This window comes from Anolis sagrei, chromosome 2 (genome assembly GCF_037176765.1).
Source record: "Anolis sagrei isolate rAnoSag1 chromosome 2, rAnoSag1.mat, whole genome shotgun sequence".
NCBI classification, from domain to species: Eukaryota; Metazoa; Chordata; class Lepidosauria; order Squamata; family Dactyloidae; genus Anolis; species Anolis sagrei.
The window spans coordinates 164,949,739-164,976,432 of record NC_090022.1 but is presented as its reverse complement, the minus strand read 5'-3'; the positions used below and the strand labels follow the sequence as shown (position 1 = coordinate 164,976,432).

At 43.2% G+C, this 26,694-nt stretch overlaps 1 long non-coding RNA gene across 1 annotated transcript in view; it reads left to right on the top strand.

Moving 5' to 3' along the window:
* Nucleotides 1-26,694, top strand: part of LOC137096416 (uncharacterized) — a 30,699-nt gene that overhangs the window by 3,164 nt on the left and 841 nt on the right. The window contains exon 2 of the long non-coding RNA XR_010909455.1: nt 14,302-14,524. This is a non-coding gene — a long non-coding RNA (uncharacterized lncRNA). The remainder of the gene's footprint in view (nt 1-14,301; nt 14,525-26,694) is intronic.

Sequence of the window (26,694 nt, the reverse complement as noted above, 5' to 3'; positions counted from 1 at the left end):
GAGGGGGGATATGCAAAGTTTGGCAAGGGGGGATTGTGAGGTGAGGGAAAATTTGCATATGGGAGGTGATTGGCCAAGGGAGGCAGAAGAGGGAGGGGCCCCTGGGAAGGAGGGGGGATATGCAAAGTTTGGCAAGGGGGGATTGTGAGGTGAGGGAAAATTTGCATATGGGATGTGATTGGCCAAGGGAGGCAGAAGAGGGAGGGGCCGCTGGGAAGGAGGGGGGATATGCAAAGTTTGGCAAGGGGGGATTGTGAGGTGAGGGAAAATTTGCATATGGGAGGTGATTGGCCGAGGGAGAGATTGGAGGGAGGGGCCCCTGGGAGGGAGGAGGATATGCAAAGTTTGGCAAGGAGGGATTGTGAGGTGAGGGGAAATTTGCATATGGGAGGTGATTGGCCGAGGGAGAGATTGGAGGGAGGGGCCCCTGGGAAGGAGGGGGATATGCAAAGTTTGGCAAGGAGGGATTGTGAGGTAGAGGGAAAATTTGCATATGGGAGGTGATTGGCCGAGGGAGAGATTGGAGGGAGGGGCCCCTGAGAGGGAGGAGGATATGCAAAGTTTGGCAAGGGGGGGATTGTGAGGTGAGGGGAAATTTGCATATGAGAGGTGATTGGCTGAGGGAGGGAGGGGCCCCTGGGAGGTAGGGGGATATGCAAAGTTTGCCAAGTAGGTAGAAGTATTTTTAGGGCCTTTTACTCTCTCACTTAAGACCTGGCTTTTTACGAGAGCATTCGATCTCTGTTAATTTTTAATTTTTTTATGTATGTATTTTATCTTTTATAATTTAGCTGTAAATCGCCTGGAGCATTCTCGGATGGAGGGCGATTAATAAGTTATTAAATGATGATGATGATGATGATGATGATGATGATGATGATAAACACGTACTACAAACACATTTATTTACAGTTACAATCAAATGAGACAGACTTTGTTTTGCAGTATTTACGTTTGCAACATTCATATTTTCTAAATCATTATAGTTACAAAACCAGCTGCGATATGTCTTCAAGGTTTTTCTTTCTTCTTTGGTTTCAATTACAAATACAGTTATAGTTACAAACACAATTGCAAATTCACAGATATAAGTGGGGATTGGCTTGCATCCCAGCAACCTATGTGAGGCCTTTTCTCCCAAAATAAAGAACTAATTAGTTCAAGTATAGTTCAGTCAACAGGAGTCGATCAACTGATTGAAACTTGATTAAAGAAAATGGTGTTCTATAGAAAAGCTACTTCAGTGGTACACTCCGGAGTACAGAATAGCAAAGTATTTCCAAGATATACATGAAAGGCAAAAGCAGAAGTACATCTAAATCCTGGCTTCAAAAATCATTCCAAAATATAGGTTACAGCAATAATCTTCTTGATGCAGGAAACAGCAGAGCCCAATACTGAAAGTAAAGCCAAAAATCCCCAGACAAGGAACTGTATCCAAAACGTGATTCCCCAATTCCAAACAAGAAAAAATGACATGAAAACAAGGCCATAAGCACATGAAAAGGTGACTTTGAAATCAGAACTGATAGGGTTTAACCCGGGGAAAGGATTTGGAGAAGATTGTAAACAAATAAAATATTTCATTTATGTATATAATAAAAGTTAGTGTTTGTATGCGGCAGGAGGGAGGGCAGTGTATGTATGTATGTGGCAGCGTTCTGATTGGCTGATACATCCACAGCTTTCTGATTGGCTACCACATTCATAGGCCACTGCTAGGCCCCAAAAGAGGATGCCATTTTCCCTTTTCAACATTGAGCTAAAGAAGTCAGCTTTTGGCACACACAGCCTCCAAGACCCACTCTACATCTTGGTGCAGTTTGAAGGAGGATGGACCATGGATGATGGGACTTGAAGTACCTTCACTCACTTCCTGAGACCACTACGATCCTCATCCAATGACCGATAAACACCAAACTTGGCACAAAGAGCCCCCATGACCCACTCTACATCCTAGTGCAGTTTGGAGGAGGGCAGACCATGGATGATGGGACTTGCAGTACCTTCACTCATTTCCTGAAACAACTTCAACCCTCATCCTATGACTGCTAAACACCAAACTTGATACACAGAGCCCCATGACCCACTCTACATCTTGGTGCAGTTTGGAGGAGGGTGGACCATGGATGATGGGACTTGCAGTACCTTCATTCACTTCCTGAGACCACTGCAACCCACATCCAATGACTGATCAAAACTAGACTTGGCACATAGAGCCCCCATGACCCACACCACATCCTGGTGCAGTTTGGATGACATTGGATCTAGACTAAAACTGCAACACAGACAAACAATGCCTTTTTCAAATAACCGGGGCACCGCCGGGTCCCCAAGCTAGTAAAAAATAAATTTAAATATTTGGGGATTTACTTAACTAATAAACCAATGAGGTACTGGGATTATAACTATAACAAAACTTGGGAAAGGATACAGGTACAAATGAATATTTGGAAGGATAAGAATTTAAGTACTTCAATGAGAATTAGATCAATTAAAATGTGCATACTTCCTAAGTTATTGTATCTGTTTCAAACTCTACCACTAGAGATTACACAACAAAAAATTAAAAATTGGGATGGAGAAATAAGGAAGTGGATATTTGGAGGGAAAAAGTCAAGTAATAAGTAAAAAAGAACTATATATGTCAAATAAAAAATAGGAAGGGGGATACCAAAGTTACACAAATACTATGAAGCATTTCAATTGAAAGCGATTTTGGAAGTGGTAGAGAAGAAGCAAGAGAAGTGGACAAGAACAGAGAATGAAGCAAATAAAGATCAAGGAGACCATGGAATATTTACAAATAATTTAAAAGAGGGAATAGAAAAAAAATAGGCCCAAGAAAATAGCATTAAAATATGGAGGAAATGGAAAAAGAAATGGATTCCATATTTATCAAAGAAGGCCCTATAGGTAGTTTAAAAAATGAGGATAAGAGCATCATAAAAAAAATGAAACTTAAAAGATATAGTTAAATTAAAGATTTATATAATGAAAATAAGGAATTAATGGAATGGAAATAATCGGAAACATTAGAGGGCAGGATAAATTGATTAACACCAAGAGGAATTTGGAACAAATTAAAAAGTAAGAAAGTAGTAAGAGAGAAAATATAATAGACAAGATATTAGAAAAGAGATTTAGAGGCAAAAAGGACAATAAAATATATGGAATAATGATAGAAGATAAGGAATCTATGTATAAAATAATGGAAAACAAGTGGGAAAAGCTAATCATAGAATCATAGAATCAAAGAGTTGGAAGAGACCTCATGGGCCATCCAGTCCAACCCCCTGCCAAGAAGCTGGAATATTACATTCAAATCACTGCTGACAGATGGTCATCCAGCCTCTGTTTAAAAGCTTCCAAAGAAGGAGCCTCCACCACACTCTGGGGCAGAGAGTTCCACTGCTGAACGGCTCTCACAGTCAGGAAGTTCTTCCTTATGTTCAGATGGAATCTCCTCTCTTGTAGTTTGAAGCCATTGTTCCGCGTCCTAGTCTCCAGGGAAGCAGAAAACAAGCTTGCTCCCTCCTCCCTGTGGCTTCCTCTCACATATTTATACATGGCTATCATATCCCCCCTCAGCCTTCTCTTCTTCAGGCTAAACATGCCCAGCTCCTTAAGCCGCTCCTCATAGGGCTTGTTCTCCAGACCCTTGATCATTTTAGTCGCTCTCCTCTGGACACATTCCAGCTTGTCAATATCTCTCTTGAATTGTGGTGCCCAGAATTGGACACAATATTCCAGGTGTGGTCTAACCAAAACAGAATAGAGGGGTAGCATTACTTCCCTAGATCTAGACACTATGCTCCTATTGATGCAGGCCAAAATCCCAGTGGTTCAAATAAGATAATCAGTGGTTTAAATAAGATAAAATGGAAAAATGCAAGGAATGAGAACTAAAAATAATAACAAAATGGTATAGAACACCAATTCAGCAGACATAAATGATTCTGGAATTAAATCCCAAATGTTGGCATTGAGGGAGTTGGGAAGCATGGTATTCACATCTATGGTGGGAGTGTGAAGAGATAAAAATTCTGGAATCAGATTCTAAACCAGATTGAATTACATATTGAAATAAAATTTGATATAAATATGCAAATTTTGTTAAAAGGATTTATGGTGATAGAAGAATTAAGGTCCAAGATTAAGAATTAATAATGATATTTAGAGCAACACACATAGTAATATGTTTGAAGTAGAAAGATAAAAATAAATGGACACTTGGAAAATGGTTTGAAGATGTGTGCGTACAAATACAACTGGATATTATGAATATTAGAAGCAGCAAAAAAAAAACATGGTCGGACAAACAGAAGAAAATTAAAGAAACGTGGACTCCATTTAACAAATACTTACAGGTTGTTAAACCAAATGATGAAAGCTGGAAGAAAAAAATTGGATAGAATGGAAGGAAGACTCATGTAACGGGAAACAAAAGGAAGAAGGGCCTTTCCAGACAGGCCGTTATCCCAAGAGCATCTGATTTTAAGAAACACGGATGTTCCTAGGGGCCCGTGCGCTTTCTGGGGTGGGTATGCTGATGTTGTACTGGGACTTCCCAGTACAACACTGGGACACTTAACCGCCTCCCATGAAGCCCCCCTAAACTGAGTGAAGAAGGAAAAGAACTCACTTGGCTTCCATGGGACGGCTGCCGGAGATCTCCTGGCATGTACAAATGACGTGACAGGAGAAGGGGGGACAGGAGCGATTTCCCCTCCTAAGGAGGCCGGATGAGTTCTTTTCCTTTTTTACTCAGTTTGGCTTGGGGGGAAGGGGTTGGTATTCCCACAGATTTTTGGGGCTAATTTAGCCCGGAAAACTGTGGGAATACTGTCTAGACCAGTGATGGGCAACCTTTTGAGCGTGGTGTGTCAAAATTCGCCAAAAAACTGAGCATAATTCAGGTGGTGTGTCACTTCAAGAAAAAATTTTTTTTTGCAATATTTAGTTTAAATAACAAAAAAATATATAATTGTAATTCCCACTTTCTCTCTTATCATGTTGTTCTACCTCTATGTAAATAATATCCTTTTTGGAATGTTTAATAAAAATATAATTTTAAAAACCCAACAAAATATTATTTATTTTTAATTTAATTTAAATGTATTTCTAGCATTTAATATGCTATTTAATGTATTTCTAATAATAATAATAATAATAATAATAATGCAATAACAATAAAGTAACATTGCAAAATAATATTTTGATATTTAATTTACCATTTCATTTAAGGCATATATATATATATATATATATATATATAAAGGCATATATTAAAATATTTAAAATGCATTAAATTAAAATGCATTAAATTGAATGTAAAATTAAAATTCAATTTACCATTTCATTTAAGGCATTCTGAAATATTTGAGTAATATAGCAAAGTATTATTTATCATTTACTTTAATTTAAATATGTAACTCCTTAATATTTAGGAAACAATGCAAAATAATATTCGTTTACTAAATAATTAAATAAACCAATATTATTTTGCAATGTTACCTAAATATTAATAATTAAAATATTTTTAAATTTGACATTTAATTTAATGCATTTTAATATTTGAATAATATAGCAAAGTAATAGTATTTATCATTCAGTTTAAATATGAAACTCCTTAATATTTAGGCAACATTGCAAAATAATAATTTCTTTCCTATTTATTTTTTTAAATGGCATAAAATAAATAAACAAATAATATCCGGCGGGCGCGTGTCAGTAGAAATGGCTACGCGTGTCAGTACTGACACGCGTGTCATAGGTTCGCCATCATGGGTCTAGACTGCAGTATTCCAAGAAGGCACAGAATAAACCCACTATCAAATTTGCCACAAACCAGGGTTTTTCTGGTTTGTAGAGAATTAATTGCAGGTTGCCCAAAACGTTGTCTGGACAGCCCCCATTCTATTGCAGAAGTTTCCACAATAAAGCGTCTGTCTACTGCCCTAAGTTGTCAACATGGAAGGGAGAGGGGTGGGTGTGGGGAGGGAGAAGGGATTGAAAAAGGAAAAAAGTATGGTGATTATGGTTATGTATAATTTATTTAAAGAAGAAACTTCAACGTTGCCCTCACACTGAACAACTCAAGAGGCTAACTTAAGAAACCGAATCCATTCTCATGGAGCCGCTATCAGTCTAATAGTTGACATCCTTTTGTTTACCTTTCGAATGCTGGGAAAACCTTAATTGCCTTTTATTTATTTATTTCAAAGTTTTATATACCGAGCTTTTCACCTCATAAGAGGGACTCAGCCCGGTTTCCAACCATAAAAACATATATAATCGGTAAAATATCAAAATACACATTACAATAAAACATTTACAAAGCACATATATTTAAAACTACAGTGGTCAGTCGTCATACTAAAATCGAATATACACCGTCTTCCATCCAGATCATTGTCTCATTGTCTCATCGTTGTCTCATTCTTCCATAACCAAGACTTCACCTGTTTCCTGAATGTCAGGATTGTTGGGGCGGTTCTGACCTCTGGCGGGAGAGAGTTCCAGAGTCGCGGGGCCACTACCGAGGAGGCCCTGTCCCTTGTCCCCACCAGCCGTGCTTGTGAGGCCGGCGGGTCCGAGAGTAGGGCCCCTCCAGACGATCTTAGTAATCTTGATGGTTCGTAGGGGAGAATATGTTCGGAGAGGTAAACCGGGCCGGAGTCGTTTAGAGCTTTATAGGTTAACACCAACACTTTGAATTGTGCTCAGAAGCTAATTGGCAGCCAGTGGAGCTGGTGTAACAGCGGAGTGGTGTGCTCCCTGTACCCAGCACCCGTTAGTAATCTGGCTGCCGCACGTTGTACTTGCTGCGGTCTTCAGAGGCAACCCCACGTAGAGAGCGTTGCAGTAGTCTAAACGGGATGTAACCAAAGCGTGGACTACCGTGGCCAAGTCAGCCTTCCCAAGGTACGGGCGCAGCTGGCGCACAAGTTTTAGTTGTGCAAAAGCTCCCCTGACCACTGCCGAGACCTGGGTTTCCAGGCTCAGCAATGAGTCTAGGAGAACTCCCAGACTGCGAACCTGCGCCTTTAGTGGGAGTGTGACCCCGTCCAGCACAGTCTTACGACTGACCAGGAGTAGCTCTGTCTTGTCTGGATTTAGTTTCAATCTGTTGTCCCTCATCCAGTCCGTCACAGCGGCCAAGCACCGGTTCAGGACCTGAACAGCCTCCTTAGTAGCAGGTGAAAAGGAGTGATAGAGTTGGACATCATCTGCGTACAGATGACACCGCACCCCAAAACTCCGGATGATCTCTCCCAATGGCTTCATGTATATGTTAAACAACGTAGGGGACAGTACTGAACCCTGCGGGACTCCACAGTACAAACAGCGGGACTCTTGGCACTATCTCTCTATAACTGGAAGCACTGAGTTATAGGCCACAACCCAGCCACGTCCACCTCCCTCGCCTTTTTCTCAGGGTAGGGAAGAGCCTCTGGCAGCGTTTCATGGGAAACATTCTCTCTCAAATCAGATCTGTCTGTGAGGCAATTCCCATCATCCAGAGAAGAGCTACTTTCATAGAATCATAGAATCATAGAATCAAAGAGTTGGAAGAGACCTCATGGGCCATCCAGTCCAACCCCCTGCCAAGAAGCAGGAATATTGCATTCAAATCACCCCTGACAGATGGACATCCAGCCTCTGCTTAAAAGCTTCCAAAGAAGGAGCCTCCACCACACTCCGGGGCAGAGAGTTCCACTGCTGAACGGGTCTCACAGTCAGGAAGTTCTTCCTAATGTTCAGATGGAATCTCCTCTCTTGTAGTTTGAAGCCATTGTTCCGCGTCCTAGTCTCCAAGGAAGCAGAAAACAAGCTTGCTCCCTCCTCCCTGTGGCTTCCTCTCACATATTTATACATGGCTATCATGTCTCCTCTCAGCCTTCTCTTCTTCAGGCTAAACATGCCCAGTTCCCTAAGCCGTTCCTCATAGGGCTTGTTCTCCAGACCCTTGATCATTTTAGTCGCCCTCCTCTGGACACGTTCCAGCTTGTCAATATCTCTCTTGAATTGTGGTGCCCAGAATTGGACACACTATTCCAGATGTGGTCTAACCAAAGCAAAGGCTTTCCTCTCCTGGGCTGAAGGCATTACAGGGGTGGTGGGCTCCAATTCAGACTCCAATTGACAGGTACAAGTGATCACCAAAGAGTCCCCCTCCTCCTCAGACCAGGCCTCATAGTTGGTAGAGGGGGTAGAGGGGAATTTGCATGTGGGAGGTGATTGGCCAAGGAAGGGAGAGGAGGGAGGGGCCCCTGGGAGGGAGAGGAAATATGCAAAGTTTGGCAAGGGGAAATTGTGAGGTGGAGTGGAATTTACTTGTGGGAGGTGATTGGCCAAGGGTGGGAGAGGAAGGAGGGGTCTTTGAGAGGGAGGAGGAATATGCAAAGTTTGGCAAGTGAGGATTGTGAGGTAGAGGGGAATTTGCATATGAGAGGTGATTGGCCGGGGGGGGGGGGGGGAGGGAGTGGACTCTGATAGAGAGAGGGGATGTGCAAAATTTGGCAAGTGGGCAGTATGAGGTAATAATAATAATAATAATAATAATAATAATAATCTGCAAAGACTCTGGCACATGCCAGTCAAGCTGGTCCCAGTGGTGATCGGCACACTGGGTGCAGTGCCGAAAGACCTTGGCCTGCACTTAAACACGATCGGCACTGACAAAATTGCCATCTGCCAGCTGCAAAAGGCCACCTTACTGGGATCTGCACGCATTATTCACCGATACATCACACAGTCCTAGACATTTGGAAAGTGTCCGACGTGTGATCCAATACAACAGCCAGCAGAGTGTCTGCTGTGGGCTCATCTTGTGGTTTTTCAAATAATAATAATAAAACTTTATTTATATCAGGCTTTTCTCCCTCACGAGACCCAAAGTGGCCGACAATATATTAAAATCATACAAACAGTAGTTCAAGTACATCAACAATAAATATAAAATGTCATAAAATAAGCAATTTGAAAACAAATTACAATATACATTCATATCTTTTTGGCACTCAATCAATCAATCAATCAATCAATCAATTTATTAATGCTCACAGAAACGACATCTAACAAACATCTATACAAAACACTGTAAATGCGAGGGACATGAAAGAAGCCTCCCCCCAACACATCTGGGTGTCCCCTGGGCAACGTCTTTGTAGACGGCTGATCCTCTCACTCCAGAAGCGACCAGAAGCGACTTGCAGCATGCAACCAAACAAAGCAACCAACCAACTGACCTTTTCAGGACCAACTATGACAGTTATCTCAATCAACATCGAAGGCGTGTCAGCGGCCAAAGAACAGCTGCCCCATGAACTGTGTCAAGATAAGAAATGTGATGTGTTGTGTGTCCAAGAAACAACAGAAATAACTAAAAGTTCCAGGAATGATCTTAGTAGCAAAAAGACCACATGCGCAGTATGGAAGTGCTGTCTTTGTAAAAGTCAGCAGTGCCCACAACACTGAAGAAAACAATATAAAGGTTATAGAGTAGAGCTTAATAACATCACATTTACCTCTGTGTACAAACCCCCAAATGAAGAGTTTTGTTTCTCCTCTCCTGAGAGCTTTGTTAGGCACCAAAGGGAGGTAGTAATAGGTGACTTTAACAGCCATAGCCATGTATGATGCTATGCCCAGGAGGATAAAAATGGAGAGGCTTTCCTCTCCTGGGCTGAACTGCCCAAACTATCACTTATTCGTGATAGTAGACTCCCACCATCCTACAACAGTGGGAGATGGCACCGAGGATACAACCCAGACCTCTTGTTTGTGAGCGACAGCATTGTGCAGCAATGCACTAAATCAGTGGGACCACTAATACCAAACACACAGCACTGACCAATAGTATGCCAATTGTATGCCAAAGGCCTCAGAAAGTCCGATTAAAAAAAAAAGATTCAACTTCAGAAAGGCAGATTGGACTAAATTCTCAGGCATGTTAGATGACAAGATCATATCGGTCACCCCAATCCCCGAGGAATACGAGCACTTTATTGAAATAGTAAAAACCTGCTCATGAGCCTCTACACTGAGAGGCTGCAGAACACACTTCCTTCGGGGCATTACTCCTGAAACAGCTGCCTTGCTGGAAGACTATTACAGGCTCCACAACGAAGACCCATTTAGTGAGCAAACTCTTCAGGCAGTGCAGAGCATTTTGTCCTCCATCTCTACGTGGATTATGTAGCAGAGGCAGCGCAAAAGAGCTCATATGCTATCCTAAAGTTTCTTAAAACGGGAGGAGGCCACTACATACCAGCAGCACTTAAGCTCTTTGAGGCAAAATCCATAGCACAAATGATGTATGGAGCCCAACTCGGTCCCTTCTCAAACTATGCCCCTCTGGAGCAAGTACAATCAAAATTTCTAAGATCGGCGATGCAGGTCCCCAGATGTGTCTCAAACGCCACCCTGCGATTAGAGACAGGCCTCATGAGAGTGGAGGCGAGAGTGTGGACAGCCACCCTCAATTACTGGCTGCATCTGTCTCTCTCAACATGTGGCCTTGCTCCGTTAACTCTGAGAGATGAATTTCAGTCTACATGGAAAAAGGCAGTGGCAATCAAAATCGCAACTCAAGGACAACTGCTAAGTATGCGATGGGACCAAGCCAAGGCTCTTATTAGACAACAGATCCTGGATATAGAGCGACAATCAGACTTAGCCTGCTCTCCAGCATTCAACATTAGGGAAGATAACAGATATCTCATCGCTCCCAGGGCTTACTTAGCAAACCTGGAGGTGCCTAAACACTGAAGAGCTTTCACTTTGGCAAGATGCCATGTGTAAAGATCCCTTACCTTTCCAGCCTGGGTGGCAGGGCCTAGAAGAAGCAGGCCAGTTAGTTGCAGCTTTAGAAGGCCTGGCAGAGGGCAGCAGGAGCCATTTTAGTTTAGGGAAAACACCATTTCAGAGAGGGGGAGTGGCCTAGGCCTGAGTCAGCCTTAGAACAGCCAGGATTGGTTTATTAAAGGGGGGCGGAGTTTAGACTGTTTGGAGGGAAAGAAAGAGGCTTTTTCAGTCAGTCTGTTGTTGTTGGAGATTAGAGTAGGGAGATAGTTTTAGGAGTTCGTGTTTGAGATTAGTTAAGAGTAGGCAGTTTGCCTTAGGTTTGCCAGCAAGAGAAGCTGTAGCAAACTGGAAACAGCTATTTAGGGAGAAATAGCTGGGATTGTAGTTAGCTAGGCCTCAGTTTAGGGTAGCTAAGCTACAGATGTATATTGACAGAGATTCAGATCCTGTCAAGTGTACTGGTTTTTAAAGAGACAAAAATCTCTGTATCTGTAACAAAGAAAGAACCATTCACATGTAACCGTTACGCTTGCAAGACAAACCAAAATTTCCTCTGTAACAACCAAATTTTAAACAGCATTTACTCTCTTCTGTATTTACATCAATAAACTTTCCTTGATTATTTTAAACTCAAGAAGCCTGAGTCCAGTGTGCCTTTGTGGCTATAGTTCTTTTCAAACAACCTCACCTGTTTCCCTTTAAAGAAACAAATAAGAAGACACAGTGCTTGGTGATATTAAAAAGCATTTTTAATATTTTAAACAGCTAGGGTGTTCCTGTCCATTTGTTTATGGTGGCAGCGGAAATTAATTTGAGACATCCCCTCAAACGTTATATTGGTGCCAAAGTGGTGAATTCTTTATATTGGAGGGACAGTTGGTGGGATCTGCTTTACCCCCTGTCCAGTTATTGTTTGGCCACACGACGTGCTTTTATACCATGCACTTCCATTGGCAGTACTGGAGGGGAGATACCGGAAGACCCCTGCCCAGGAGAGACTTTGCCCGTGTGAGTCTGGCTACATTGAAACAACTGAACATGTGCTCCTCCAATGTGCAGCAGCAGTTAACATTAGACGGCTGATGACCGACTCCACCAGGCAACTTCCTGCCGGGATACTCATGCCAACATAAAGGGAGATCAGAGAGCGCATCAACTTCTGAAGAATGGGAAACCCAACTTTGTCACCAAAGTAGGAAGGAAACCAATAGTCAGACAACCCGAAACTGAGAACAACAACCTTCATGAACCCTTTACATCTACTGAATTGGACATGGCCTTCAATAAATGCAAAAAATGGCAAAGCAGCTGGCCTGGATGATCTAGGGATGAAACAAATTAAGAACTTTGGCTGAAAAGCAAGGTGCTGGCTGCTAAAGCCGATGAACAACTGCATTGCATCCTGTCAGATCCCCAAAATCTGGAGGAAAACAAGAGTCATAGCCATCTTGAAACCAGGCAAAGACCGCAATGATCCCAAAAGCTCTTTGCTGTGCCATCTTTACAAAGTTCTGTAGAGACTTATTCTGCATAGAATCATGGAAAAAGTAGACCCATTTCTGATCCCACAGCAAGCTGGCTTCAGGAAAGGCAAAAGCTACACATCACAAGTGTTGAACCTGACTCAGTACATAGAAGACAACTTTGAAAAGAAGCAGATTACAGGAGCTGTCTTCATAGACCTGTCAGCAGCCTATGACACTGTAAATAATCTCCTTCTCATGAGGAAAAATTATAATATCACAAAGGACTATCACCTCACCCGCTTCATAGGAAATCTGCTACAAAACAGGAGCTTCTTTGTTGAATTCCAGGGCCAGAGAAGTAGATGGTGAAAACAGAACAGTCTGCCTCAAGGGAGCGTGCTTGCTCCATCAATGTTCAACATTTACACAAATGATCAGCCACTGCTGATCATTTGTGTAAGAAGGGACAGAGAGTTTCAATTGTGCTGATGATCATGCCATCACTGCTCGAGCAAGGAGCTTTGAGATGGTTGAACAGAAGCTCTCCAAAGCTCAGTCATGTTAAAAATATACATAAAATATCTAACCACTTCATCACATAGACTAAATGCCACTAAGTGCTGCACTTAAAATTCAGGAAGCCCCTGATCCCACCACATTCATTTGGCCTCAAGTTTAGGAGAGAGCAGTCTTTGTGTAGTTTTAAGCATGGGGGCCAGCAGTCTTTTTCAACATGTCAGGAGGCGGTGAGGAAATTAGGTTGTTGTAGGTTTTTTTTGGGCTATATGGCCATGTTCTAGAGGCATTTTCTCTTGACGTTTCGCCTGCATCTATGGCAAGCATCCTCAGAGGTAGTGAGGTCTGTTGAGGTCTGGTGAGGAAATTGATTTTTTGGAGTCATCTGGAAGTTTGACCTTTCCTGTAATGTAGTGGCATTTGTTTCAATTTGTTTGTTCTCATCCAGTCCATTACAGCTGCACTGGTTCAGGGTCTGAGTGGCATCTTTCGCTTTCGGTTGAAATGAGCAGTAGCGTTGGGTGTCATCTGTGTACAGATCACACTGAACTCCAAAACTCTGGATGATGCAGGCCCCCAGAGAACAATGGCCATAGGGTCGATCAGGCATCCCCTAGTGCCACCTTCTGGGTCCGTCCTTCCAGGAAAGACCATTGTCACTGTAAAACAGTGCCCCCAAGTCCCATCCCTGCCAGGTGACCCAGAAGGATACCATGGTTGATGGCACTGAAGGCCGCTAAGAGGTCCAAGAGAACCACCAGGGACACACTCCCCTGTCTAGTTCTCTGCGTACATCATCTCCCAAGGCAACCAAAGACATCTCTGTCCCGTAGCCAGGGCTAAAACCAGACTCTTCCTTCTCATTAGAGACAATCCAATACGTAGAGCTGTTTGAATTGATTTTAAAATCCTGTTCAAATTTCCATGGAACCCCTAAGGGTGCTTTTGTGGAATAATAGGGTTCCATGCAACAGATTGAGAGCTAGCGCTAGTCTAGGCAGTAGGGGAAAAGTTTGTGGGCGGGGCTTAGCTGTGGGAGGGCAGGAGGGAGGGGCTGAGAGGTGAGGGAGAGGGAATTTGCATATGGGTGCTGATTGGCTGGTGGAGGAAGTAGCGAGTGGGGCCCTTAGGATGGAGAGGTTTCTTTGCAGAGAGGGAATTTGCATGTGGGTGCGGATTGGTGAGCGTGGAAAGGGCCAGCCAGTCACCAGCCACCTGTAAATCCCTCTCCTCCTCTCAATCCCAAACTCCTGCCACTCACTCCTCAGGCAGACCCCTTGTTGCCTTGCCAGAGCTCTCCCTCTCTCCCAGTGGCTGCCAGTTCCAGGGGTCAATCTCTTGCTAAGTCCCTTGGAGGGGAGAAGAGGGATGCCCTCATGGGGCCCCATGGGCTTCCAGGACCATCCATTGGAGGGAAGGAGGGAGCCAGGGGGGCTGCAGAACCCTTGGCCCCATCCAGGGGGTGGGATGCCCCAGTCTCTCATGCTTTTCTCTTGCCCCTTTCCAGACCTCCCGAGCCACAAGGAACCTGCGCGGAGGAGCCACAAGGAACCTGCGCGGAGGAGCCACAAGGAACCTGCGCGGAGGAGCCACAAGGAACCTGCGCGGAGGAGCCACAAGGAACCTGCGCGGAGGAGCCACAAGGAACCTGCGTGGAGGAGCCACAAGGAACCTGTGGGGAGGAGCCCTCTCTACCGTCGTACATCATTGAAGTGAGGCCAGCGTCGAAGGTAAGGAAGGAGGCCTCTCCCTCCCAGGAACCTTTTAGAAATCAGGTCTTCTATCTCCTTCAGGGTTCCATTCGTGAGCCATAACCAGGTCTTCTCCTTATCAACTTTTCCTTCACTTTTGTCAAGGAACAAAATCGGGGGGGGGGGGGGGTTGGTGCAGGGAGGTGGGAGTGTTTCACACTCGGCAGCTTGTCTGGTCCACGGCCATGCCCAGGAAGTTGTGCTCATTCGCACCAGTCCGGGGCAGAGCCTTTTACTGGTTTGCGCCTTGTCCTCCACTGCCACGAGGCTCATCTCCTTCAGGCCAGCACACTCCCCTTCTTCTGGGCCTCTGCCCCAGGGACAGGGAGGACAACTCTTTCTCCTCATCCTCCACCTTCATCACCTGTTTTATAAACCCAGAGATGAATGGGCCAAAATACATCAATTTCACCAAAGGGAATGCTGGAGGTGCAAGACGCAGAAAAGCATTCTTCCCATATTTGGTGAACTTGTAAGATGGTACGAGATCTTTGGGAAAATGTGATTAAAGAAACAAGCAAAATTATGACTAATAAGGGTAAGAAAAACCCAGAAAAGTGTCTTTTAGGGTGATTTAGAGAGAGAATTATCAAAGGAGATGAAGAAATATGTCAATATAGATTTGTTGCTGCTAGAACAGTGTCCAGGAGATCACGAAGACTCGGAAGCAACTGAACGAATGAACAACAACAACAAGAGCAGTGTTACTCAACCTTCCGAATGCCGTGACCCTTTAATACAGTTCCTCATGTTGTGATGACCCTCAACCATAACATTATTTTCATTGCTACTTTTAAAAAATTATGTCAGAAGCAACTTGAGAAACTGCAAGTTGCTTCTGGTGTGAGAGAATTAGCTGTCTGCAAGGATGATGCCCAGGGAACGCCCGGTAATTTTACTATTGTTATGAATAGTAATGTAAATACCGGATAAGCAGGATGTATTTTCATTCACTGGATCAAACTTGACACAAACACCCCCGATATGCCCAAATTTGAATACTGGTGGGGTTGGGGTGGGGTGGGGGGGGTTGATTTTGTCATTTGGGAATTGTAGTTGCTGGGATTTATAGTTCATCTACAAGCAAAGAGCATTTTGAACTCCAGCAACGATGGAATTGAACCAGACTTGGCACATGTAACACCCTTGACCAACAGAAAATACTGGAAGGCTTTGGTGGGTATTGACCTTGAGTTTTGGAGTTGTAGTTCACCTACATCCAGAGAACACTGTAGATTCAAACAATGATGGATCTGGACCAAACTTGGCACAAATACTCAATATGCCCAAATGTGAATGCTGGTGGAGTTTGAGGAAAATAGACCTTGACATTTGGGAGTTGTAGTTGCTGGGATTTATAGTTTACCTACAAACAAAGAGCATTCTGAACCCTGCCAATGACAGAATTGGACCAAATTTCCCACACAGAACTCCCACGACCAACAGAAAATACTGTGTTTTCTGATGGTCTTTAGTGACCCCTCTGAGACCCCCTCGCGACCCCTCCCAGGGGTCCCGACCTCCATGTTGAGAAATGCTGTGCTAGATTAACAATAGCAAAATCTTGGAAGGGGGAAAAGGAACTACAAACAAAAGACTGGAAAGAAAAACTATTAGACTCTGTTCAAATGGCCTAGCGATCCAGTGGTATTCGGGGAGGAAGCAATGAAGGGTCCACATGAAGAAAGTCAGGTATAATAGGTATAAGACTCACAGTGAGGTTTTTTTTAATCTTTATTGTATTGTTAACAACTATTTGTAATACATTTATCTTTACATTGCTTTGGTTTCAATACATTTTTTCTTTCCACCCCTTAACCCTCCCCCTCCGCCCGTTGACAAGTCGGTCCTTCTTCCTTCATTCGAGCCATCGTTGCATTCTCTCTAGTTTTTTCCCCCAATGATTGTCCTCTGGTTTAGCTTCTTGTATCCAATTTTTAAAGGGTGACCATATTTCTTTGATTTCCTTCTGCTTTTCTGTCCATAGTTTTTCATTTCTTATAATGTCCATAATTTCCAATGGTACTTGTTCCCACACAGATTCATACCGTTTTCCCAGGGTCCATTTCTTTTTTTCTTTCCACCCCCCAGGAAATCACAGCATGTGTTGCTCTAAACATCATCATAACTAATTTTTGTTCATGTGCTTTTATTTTACTGTCCCCGCAAATCCCTTTTAAGAGAATCTCCGTATTTAAATCATTTTTCATTTTTGTATATAATTCAATTTTCATGAAGATTTGATTCCAGAACTTTTGTGTCTCCTTACATTCCCACCATAAGTGTGAGTACCAGGCTGTCCATGGTTTACTTGGGGTGGACATTCAATAGACTCTTCTTTTAGAATCATAGAGTTGGAAGAGACCTCAAGGGCCATCCAGTCCAACCCCCTGCAAAGAAGCAGGAAAATTGCATTCAAAGCACCCCCGACAGATGGACATCCAGCCTCTGTTTAAAAGCCTCCAAAGAAGGAGCCTCCACTACACTCCGGGGCAGAGAGTTCCACTGCTGAACAGCTTTCAGTCAGGAAGTTCTTCCTAATGTTCAGATGGAATCTCCTTTCTTGTAGTTTGAAGCCATTGTTCTGCATCCTAGTCTCCAGGGCAGCAGAAAACAAGTTCGCTCCCTCCTCCCTGTGACTTCCCCTCACATATTTATACAGGGCTATCATATCTCCTCTCAGCCTTTTCTAAACATGCCTGGCTCTTTAAACCACTCCTCATAGGGCTTGTTTTCCAGACCCTTGATTATTTTAGTCACCCTTTCCTGGACACATTCCAGCTTGTCAATATCTCTCTTGAATTGTGATGCCCAGAATTGGGCACAATATTCCAGGTGTGGTCCTAACCAAGGCAGAATAGAGGGGTAGCATGTCTTCCCTGGATCAAGACATTAGACTCCTATTGATGCAGGCCAAAATCCCATTGGCTTTTTTTGCCGCCACATCACATTGTTGGCTCATGTTTAACTTGTTGTCCACGAAGACTCCAAGGTCTTTTTCACACGTACTTCTCTCAAGCCATGCATTATCCCCCATTCTGTATCTTTGCATTTCATTTTTTCTGCCTACGTGGAGTATCTTGCATTTGTCACTGTTGAACTTCATTTTGCTAGTTTTGGCCCATCTCTCTAATCTGATAAGATCGTTTTGAATTCTACTCCTGTCTTCTGGAGTATTGGCTATCCCTCCCAATTTGGTGTCGTCTGCAAACTCTGAATCCTTGTCTTTTGATGAACTTAGTAGCATCAACTGTCCCAGCCATCACATTTAGAAGACCCTTTGCCCAATCATTTAGCAGCAACCTATCTTTCTTGGTAGCTGGGCTCTACTGAATGCCTTCCTGCACATGTGTCTTGCTTCTCTACTCAATGATTCCTTACCCCATTCTGACAGTTGCTAGGATGTTGGGAAGCTAGCTTTTCCATGCTGAGTTTCAAGCCCTGTCTCACTTGCCCCTTTTTGTTCCAGCAGATCAGAGTGATACTTGATAAGATATCCTACTTGATCCTTCTACACTGCCATATAATCCAGATCTTGGACTCGTTGCTTGGGTGTGATCTTGGACTCGTCTCTGAGCCTGGAACCCCAGGTTTCAGCAGTGACCAGGGGAGCATTCACACAGTTAAAATTTTGCGCCAGCTGCGCCCGTACCTTGGGAAGTCTGACTTGGCCACGGTAGTCCACGCTCTGGTTACATCCCGTATAGACTACTGCAATGCTCTCTACGTGGGGTTGCCTTTGAAGACTGCTCGGAAGCTTCAAATGGTCCAGCGTTCGGCAGCCAGGTTGCTAACAGGAGCGGCACTCAGGGAGCATACTACTCCTCTGTTCCGCCAACTCCACTGGCTGCCAGTTTGCTACCGGGCACAATTCAAAGTGCTGGCATTAGCCTATAAAGCCCTAAACGGTTCTGGCCCTACTTACCTCTCCGAACGCATCCCCTCCTATGAACCGGCTAGGACACTAAGATCATCTGGGGTGGCACTGCTCTCTGTCCCGCCTGCATCACAGGCGCGCTTGGAGGGGATGAGAGACAGGGCCTTCTCAGTGGTGGCCCCTCAGCTGTGGAACACCCTGCCTGCAGATATCAGATCGGCCCCCTCCCTGCTGGCGTTTCGGAGGAAAGTGAAGACCTAGCTGTTCGAACAAGCATTTGATTAAACAGTGTAATTGAACATAGGAATACGAAATAATGGATGACGAGACTGGATTCTGATTTTACTGTTCAGGCGCTAATGATTGTTATACTGATGTTAATGATTTATGTTACAGTTGTTTTTGATTGCCTATACTTGTTTTGTGATGTTTTGTACTGATGTTGTTCACCGCTTTGAGTCGCCTGAGGGCTGAGAAAAGCGGTATAGAAATAAAGTAAGTAAGTAAGTAAAGTAAGTAAATATCCCCCATTTACTTTCCCCTTTGCCTTCCCCTTTTTATATATTTCTTTTATGACTTCAATAAATTCCTTGCCTATTCCAAAATTTTCCATTCTTTTAAATAAGAAATTGTGGTTTACTGTATCAAATGCTTTGTATACATCCAATTTGATAAATGTGTAACTGTTTTTACTTTTCTGGGTGATAATGTTGATCAAATTCCTCAGTGGGTGGCTTATATTTCTTCCCGTAATAAAGCCGTATTGATGATCCCATATCACTTCTGGTAATATATCCTTTAATCTGTTTGCTAAATTTTACGCAAATATTTTGTAATCTTGATTCAATAAGCTAATTGGTCTATATGAATTCACTTCTCTTGGATTCTTCCCTGGTTTGAGTATTGTTATTATTTCTCCGGCACTTCTCCCTCTTTTATTATATTATTAAAAATTATTGCTAATTCTGGAATCAGAACCTCTTTCATTTGTTTATAAAATTCTGCAGTAAATCCATCGTTTCCTGGTGATTTCCCTTTTTTAAGGTTGTCTATTACTTTCTCAATCTCTTGGTATGATATTTCGCTCTGTATTTGTTTTTTTTCCTCCTGTTTTTTTTCTCACCCAATCTTCACATGGCATATTTTTTTCTCCTTTATATAATTTCTGATAGAAATCTGCAAATATCTCCCTTATGCTTTTATTATCCTTTATCAATTTATTATTTTTATCATATATTTCTTTCACTTTGTTTTTCCTTCCTTTTTTAGATAATTTGCTAGCCGTCTCACTGAATTGATATTTGTCCTTTGAAAATCATTTTAACGATTTATTGTCGAAGGCTATCATGGCTGGAATCACCAGGTTCCTGTGGGTTTTTTCGGGCTATAGGGCCATGTTCTAGAGGCATTTCTCATGACGTTTCGCCTGCATCTATGGCAAGCATCCTCAGAGGTAGTGAGGTCTGTTGGAATTAGGACAATGGGTTTATATATCTGTGGAATGGCTGGGGTGGGGCAAGGAGCTCTTGTCTGCTGGACCTAGGTGTGAATGTTTCAACTGACCACCTTCATTAGCATTTGAAGGCCTGGCTGAGCCTGGGAAAATCTTTTGTTGAGAGGTGTTAAGATGTGCCTGGTTGTTTCCTCTCTGTTGTTTTGCTGTTGTAATTTTAGAGTTTTTTAATACTGGTAGCCAGATTTTGTTCATTTTCATGGTCTCTTCCTTTCTGTTGAAATTGTCCACATGCTTGTGGATTTCAATGGCTTCTCTGTGTAGTCTGACATGGTGGTTGTTGGTGTGGTCCAGCATTTCTGTGATCTCAAATAATATGCTGTGTTCAGGTTGGTTCGTCAGGTGCTCTGCTATGGCTGATTTCTCTGGTTGAAGTAGTCTGCAGTGCCTTTCATGTTCCTTGATGCGTGTCTGGGCGCTGCGTTTGGTGGTCCCTATGTAGACTTGTCCACAGCTGCATGGTACACGGTAGACTCCTGCAGAGGTGAGAGTATCCCTCTTGTCCTTTGCTGAACGTAGCATTTGTTGGATTTTCTTGGTGGGTTTGTAGATTGTTTGTATGTTGTGTTTCCTCATCAGCTTCCCTATGCGGTCAGTGGTTCCCTTGATGTATGGCAGGAACACTTTTCCTCTGGGTGGATCTTCATCTTGACTCTCGTGGCTTGTTCTTGGTCTTGCAGCTCTTCTGATGTCTGAGGTGGAGTATCCTTTGGCCTGGAGAACCCAGTTGAGGTGGTTCAGTTCATCTTGGAGGAGGTGGGCTTCGCAGATTCTTTTTGCACGGTCTGCCAAGGCTTTAATGGTGCTTCTTTTTTGACTTGGGTGATGGTTGGAGTTTTTATGTAGATATCTATCTGTGTGTGTGGGTTTTCTGTAGATGGTGTGACCCAATTGTTGATCTGGTTTGCGGATGACTAGGACATCTAGAAAAGGCAGTCTTCCTTCATTTTCTTTTTCCATGGTGAACTGGATGTTTGGGTGGATGCTGTTAAGATGGTCCAGGAACCTGTTGAGTTCTTCTTCTCCATGGCTCCAAATGGTGAAGGTGTCATCCACATATCTGAACCATATCGTGGGCTTTTTGGTTGCTGTCTCCAGGGCTTGTTCTTCAAAGTGTTCCATGTAGAAGTTAGCTATGACCGGGCTGAGAGGGCTCCCCATAGCTACTCCATCTTTCTGTTCGTAGAATTCATTGTCCCACTGAAAGTAACTGGTGGTGAGGCAATGGTGAAACAGAGCCGTGATGTCTTCTGGGAACCTCTGGTTGATGAGTGCCATGGTGTCTGCTACCGGGACCATGGTAAATAGAGATACCACAGCGAAGCTGATCACTTTGTTGTTGGTATTTAGCTTGAGATTGCTGATTTTTTCTATGAAGTGGGCTGAGTCCTTGATGTAGTGTGTAGTGAGCCCAATATGGCTTTGTAACTGTGCAGCAAGAAATTTTGCTAGGTCGTATTTTAACGATTAATTCTTTTTTCTATATATCAAACTTATCAATTTCCTTCAGCTCTTCTTTCAACATATCTATTTCTTTTTTAGTTTTTTATCATATTTATTCTGTAACTCCATATATTTCTCTTCCATTTGCTTATATATTGTATAGAGTCACAGTGAGTAGTGACAGAAATCGTAGGTGGTGGGTTCATGAGGATGGGGGTGGAGGGAACAGGCCTGATACGATGTTGGAACTGTACAGTTTTCGTTCATTATTTCAGTATTTGTTCTTTGTTTTTGTGTTTTGTTTATTACTGCTATGCAATAAAATTTAAAATTTCATCTTAAAAGGGACCAAAGGGACCGTAAGAGACTATAAAGGTGGGCCAAGAGTTACAAGATGGATTTTAGCAGGGAGAACTCTGCCATACTAGACTTTGGCAACAAAGATGAAATGGGTGACCCCTGACTTGAAAACAGTCCATGTGAAAAGGACTTAGGAGCCCTAATAGACCCCAAACTGAACATGAGTCAAGAGTGGGATGCAGCAGCAGATTTTAAAAAACAGAATTTGAAACTACCTTAGAAAAAGAAGAAAAAGTTTGGGTTGTTGTGAGTTTTTCGGGCTATATGGCTATGTTCCAGAAGCATTCTCTCCTGACGTTTTGCCTGTATCTGTGGCAGGCATCCTCAGAGGTTGTGAGGTCTGTTTGAAATTAGGCAAGTGAGGTTTATATATCTGTGGAATGTCCAGGACGGGGGAAAGAACTCTTGTCTGTTGGAGGTAGGTGTGAATGTTTCAATTGGTCACCTTGATTAGTATTTAATGGCATAGCAGTTTTAAGGTCTGGCTTCTTCCTGCCTGGGAGAATCCTTTGTTGGGAGGTGATTGTTTCTTGTCTGGAATGCCTCTGTTTTTTGGTGTTGTTTTTTTTATTTTAGAGTTTTTTTAAATACTGGCAGCCAGATTTTGTTCATTTTCATAGTTCCTTCCTTTCTGTTGAAATTGTTCACATGGTTGTGGATTTCAATGTCTTCTCTGTGTTGTCTGACATGGTAGTTGTGAGAGTGGTCCAGCATTTCTGTGTTCTCAAATAATATTCTATGTTCAGGTTGGTTCATCATGTGCTCTGCTATGGCTGACTTCTCTGGTTGAAGTAATCTGCAGTGCCTTTCATGTTCCTTGCTTTGAGTTTGGGCTGCTTGTGGTGGTCTCTATGTAGACTTGTCCACAGCTTCATGGAATACAGAAGACTCCTGCAGAGGTGAGAGGATCCCTCTTGTCCTTTGCCGAACGGAGCATTTGTTGGATTCTCTTCGTGGGTCTGTCGATAGTTTGAAGGTGGTGCTTTTTCATCAGCTTCCCTATGCAGTCGGTAGTTCCCTTGATGTATGGCAAGAACACTTTTCTTCTGAGTGGATCTTTGTCTTGACTCTCATGCCTTGTTCTCGGTCTAGCAGCTCTTCTGATGTCTGTGGTGGAGTCTCCATTGGTCTGAAAAGCCCAGTTGAGGTAGTTCAGTTCACCTTGGAGGAGGTGGGCTTCGCACGGTCTGCCAGGGCTCTAATTGTGTTTCCTTTTTTACTTGGTTTAATAGCCAAAATTGTACAAATTTATTTGTTTGTTTATTCTATTTGTATACCGCCCTTCTCAGCCCACAGGCAACTCAGGGAGGTTTACAGTGGCAACAATTCAATGCCCAACAACACCATAAAACATTTAAAAACATTAACATATAATATAAAACCATAACAAGATCAATAAAATATAAATCATTTACGTCTCTTAGTTAAAAACGTTGTCCAATTTCATCATCCAGCCGTCCCATATGTCTGTCACACTGCATTTTCAAACGCTTGCTCAAACAGCCAAGTCTTAACCTTTTCTCCGGAATGTTAAAAGGGAGGGTGCCGATCTAATGTCCCTAGGAAGGGCATTCCATAGCCAAGGGGCCACCACTGAGAAGGCCCTGTCTCTCGTCCCCGCCAAACGTATTTGTTACACAGGCAGTATCGACAACAGGGCCTCCCCAGATGATCTTAAGGTCCTAGCTGGTTCGTAAGGGGAGATGTGTCCTATATTATACATCCTATGTTATAACCTGGAAGACAACTAAGTAACATCCTCCATGATTTCAAGGGCAAAACATCTGGGGAGAAACATAGCTCTTGATCATTGGGAATACCTGTGGAATAAAGGTTTCAAATTCAGAGTGGCGGCTTCAGTTACAGACAATTGATATAAATTCTTCTATGGGTGTTATGCAGTAATAATAATAATAATAATAATAATAATAATAATAATAATCTTTATGTCTACAGCGCCACCGTCTCCCCAAAGGGGACTCAGAGCGGCTTAAATGAGGCCAATCCCAGCGATACATTACAGCAACATAAAATATAAACAACAAAATAACATCACAATAAAATAAATAAACCAATTAAGTAAAATAAACAGTACAAAATAACATAGTGGAAAATAAAACACAATGGGCGGGCCAAATGCACGACATAAAATGATAAAACACTGGATGAGATAGCAATGAAAAGGTACATTTGTGGGGGAGGAGCTCATAGGGGACTGAACAGTGGAATTGGACTTTCAATAACGATTTGGGAAAGTGCAATATGAGGGAAGCAGTGCAGGTGAAACAACAGGACTGGAATATATGGTCACTCTCCAAAGGCACATCAGAAAAAGCCAAGTCTTTAGATCTTTCTTAAAGGCTGCCAGGGTGGGGGCTTGCCTAATCTCACCAGGTAGCGAGTTCCATAGCCGGGGGGCCACAACGGAGAAGGCTCTCTCCCTCGTTCCCACAAGTCGTGCCCGTGATAGAGGAAGAGGTGTTGTGCAACCACAGCTCTCCTCACCAAAATAGATAAGTTCCAATCAGGATTCTGTTGGAGGTATAAAATAAAGAAAGGGACCTTCTTCCATGTGTGATGGTCTTGTAAATTGGTGCAGGCTTATTGGAAAAAATGATCCAGGTAACAAATATAATGTTCCACAACCAAGTTTTAAAAAATCCAGGGATGTGCCTGGAAAGAGAAATTTGTCATTATAGCTTCGTTGCTGCATGTATAACGATTGTCAAAGATTGGAAAGGTGGAAAAAAAATTAAGCATCAAAAATTGGAGGGATAAACTGTGGGATTGGGCGCAGATGTCCAAGATTTCTAGTAATGTACTAGAAACGGTTCTGGTCCAACTTCCTGTTCGAACTTATCTCCCTTTATGAGCCAACTAGACTTTTGAGATCTGCTGGGGAGGTCCTGCTCTCGGTCCCACCCCCTTCGCAAGCGTGATTGGTGGGGACATGAGACAGGGCCTTCCTTCTCAGTGATGGCCCCTCGGTTGTGGAACTCCCTCCCTAGTGGCATCAGGCAGGCCCCATCCCTCCTGGTCTTCAGGTAAAACTAAAGACCTGGCTTTGTACGCAGGCGTTCAGAGAATATGCCAATACGTAATTCGAGTTCAAAAGTTTTGGCCATGACTATGGACTAATTTCTCAGTATAAACTTACGACTCAGCGCTTTATGCTTTTAATATGTTCGATGTTTTAATCTGTTTCATTGTCTTGTGTGTTTTTAGTGGCTTATATGTTTTCATTGTTTTATAGTTGATAGGGTATGTGTTATGGTTTTTGTTGTTGTGTATTTGTTCAGTTGCTTCCGACTCTTTGTGCCCTCATGGACCGGCCCAGGCCAGAGCTCCCTGTTGGCCATGGCCACCCTGAGCTCCTTCAAGGTCAAGCCAGTCACTTCAAGGATACCATCCATCCACCTTCCCCTTGGTCGGCCCCTCTTCCTTTTTCCTTCCATTTTCCCCAGCAGCATTCTCTTCTCCAAGCTTTCCTGTCTTCTCATGATGTGGCCAAAGGACTTCATCTTTGCCTCTAATATCTTTCCCTCCAGTGAGCAGCTGGGCATTCATACCTGAAGTATGGACTAGTTGGATCTTCTTGCGGTTTAAGGCACTCTCAGAATTTTCCTCCAACTCCACAGTTCAAAAGCGTCTATCTTCCTTCACTCGGCCTTCCTTATGGTCCAGCTCTTGCATCCATAAGTTACCACAGGAAATACCATTGCTTTAACTATGTGACCATTCATTGCCAGTGTGATGTTTCTACTCTTCACTATTTGATCGAGATTGGTCCTTGCTCTCTTCCCAAGAAGGAAACGTCTTCTGATTTCCTGGCTGCAGTCTGTGTCTACAGTCATCTTCACACCTAGAAATACAAAGTCTGTCACGGCCTTCACGTTTTCTCCTTCTATTTGCCAGTTATCAATCAGTCTGGTTGCCATCATCTTGTTTTTTTATGCTTAACTGCAACCCAGCTTTTGCCCTTTCTTCTTTCACCTTGGTGAGAAGGCTCCTTAGCTCCTCCTCCCTTTCAGCCCTCAAAGCGGTATCATCTGCATATCTAAGGTTGTTCATGTTTAACTCCAGCCTTGGTTATGTTGGTTATATTTCTTTTATTGTAAAGTGTATGTTACGGCATTAAAGTCTTGCCGGATTTTGTAAGCCGCCTTGTGTCCCCTGTGGGGTGAAATCCATCAGCTTCTCAAATCATGGAGAATCAGCTTGGATTGACCCTCAAGTGAATGTTGGGATCAATCCTCCAAACTTGGTGGTCTGGCCAGTTGGTGGGGTAGAGCAATAAAACAAAAACTCTAGGTTTCCCATTCCTGGCAGATCATTTCCATGGGCCTGAAAACTCTGGGCTTGCAATTTGCCACATTGGACATTGGTCACTTAAGAAGCTTGCTAAGGAACTGAATGACATGCATTCCTATGAGGAGCAGCTCAGGGAGCAGAGTATGTTTAGCTTGGAGAAAAGAAGGCCGAGAGGGGCATGAGAGCCAGGTTTGAATATCAGAAGAGATGTCCCATTGAGGAGAGGGAAGCTTGTTTTCCGCTGCTCCAGAGACAAGGGCCTCAAGGAGCAATGGTTTCCAACTGTAGGAAAAGAGATTCTGCCTAAACATGAGGAAGAAATTCCTGACAGAAAATGCTGTTTGATAGAGGGCTTTTCCTGCCTGGGAGTCCAGTAGGGCTTCCTTCTACTGAATGGCAGAACTGGGCTGGACTAGATGGCCTTTGGGGATATCTGCCAACTCTGATTCTATGAATATGTGAATCTACTCTCCATCAGCAGCTGTAGACACAGGAATCAAGCTCCCCCCCCCCCCCCAATGGGACACCCTTCCAAATATTTAAACATGGCCCTCATATCCCCTCTCCGCCTTCTCTTCTCCAATGCAAATATTCCCGGCTCCCTCAACCAGTCCTCAAAGGGATTCATCGTTCTCAGACCTTTCA